Raw genomic sequence first — 1,493 nt, 5'->3', positions numbered from 1 at the left:
GGGGAGAGCTTGGGCCGGGTCACTGCCCCCACCCACTGGGCCTTATTTCTCTCATCTCTAAAAGCAGCCTTGTTTAAGTGATTTCCAAGTTTCTGACATCCCCTGTCCTAAGAGCCCTCCCAGCTCTACCATTCCCTGTTCCAAGGGCCCTCCCAGCCCTGACATCCCCTGTTCTAAGGTCCCTCCCAACCCTGACATTCCCCGTTTTAAGGTCCCTTCTGGCTCTGATACTCCTTGTTCTAAGACCCCTCCCAACCCTGAAAGTCTCCTAGGACAGGCCAGAGCTAAGCCGGGAAAGTCAAGTATTGCTGAGCTCCTGAAACTCTTCAGTTCCAGCCCTGGTGGATTCCCCCACCACAGCCCAGTTCCCCGGGGTCTTTTCCTGTTTGGACTCTGGCTCCAGAGGCTTACCCAGGCCCCGCTCCCGCTGGCAGCTGCTGGCCCAGGTCATTCTGGGCCCTTTCCAAAGTGTCGGTCACTGGAGTTGAGCTCTTCATCACTTGGTGGATTGGGGGGGGGAGGAGGGGGGACATCCCCATGGTCAGTATCAGCACGCAAAGCCCCAGGGAGGAAGCCCTTCCCCGGGCTGACAGGGACCTTGGAGGGGGCTTGCTTGGGTGCCAGCCGGGCCTTGGGGACAATGCCGGAGCCCGACTTTCACGTGCAGAAGCTAAGCCCCAGGCCGCAGACACAGGGGCCGGCCTCCATCACTCCCGGCCCGTGGCACCGGGGTTTTCCGCATCAGGGCCCTGGCCCGGTGCTGAGAATCAGCCAGGCCCCGGCTGCAGGAATGGACCGATTGGATCGACCTGAGCGTGGGAAACCCTGCGCTGGAAACCTCGACTGGAGACTTTGGGTGGGGAGGGGGATGGGACAGGACCTTGGGGGATCCAGTCAGGGATCCGCTTCCACTCAGGCCTGGGAGCCGCCGAGCCCTCGTGGCCTACCGGGCAAGGGCGCCGTTGTTAGGGCTTCCCCAGGCCGCGGTCCGGGCTCCTGCGGCCACTTTGCCCTATTCCGGGCCTCCTTGGGCCGGGGGCGGATTCTGTTTGGGGCCGGCCGGGCTGCGTGCGAGGTGGGGTTTGCCCCCTAGAGGGCGCCTGGTCTCGGGCCCCACACCCGGAGGCTGCCCGCTGCCCACGGCCGGGGCCGGGGCGAAGTCCTCCCGGTGGCTCCCGAAGCCCCGCTTCCTTCAGCTCCCATTCTGGATTCTGAATCAGGCCGATTCTCCAGAGCGGGTCAGGACCGGGCCAGGCCGCGGGTCAGGGAAGCCCGGGCCGGCGGAGGCACGCCGGAGGGAGGGGGGCCCTCCTGCTCCCCACCCCGCCCGGAGAAAGCCCCGGGGGAAGGCCCCCAGGCCCGGGGGGCCCAGCGAGGCTGCCCCGCAGGGGAACCCAACCGGGAGCCTGGCACGGCTTCGCCCTCCCTCCCCCTCCCCTCCCCTCCCCCCCGACGGACGCCGCCCGTGTCCAGCGAGAAAGAAACAAAGCCAG

Source organism: Antechinus flavipes, chromosome 1 (genome assembly GCF_016432865.1).
Source record: "Antechinus flavipes isolate AdamAnt ecotype Samford, QLD, Australia chromosome 1, AdamAnt_v2, whole genome shotgun sequence".
NCBI classification, from domain to species: domain Eukaryota; kingdom Metazoa; phylum Chordata; class Mammalia; order Dasyuromorphia; family Dasyuridae; genus Antechinus; species Antechinus flavipes.
The sequence above is the reverse complement of the archived record's forward strand: the minus strand, read 5'-3'. Positions refer to the sequence as shown.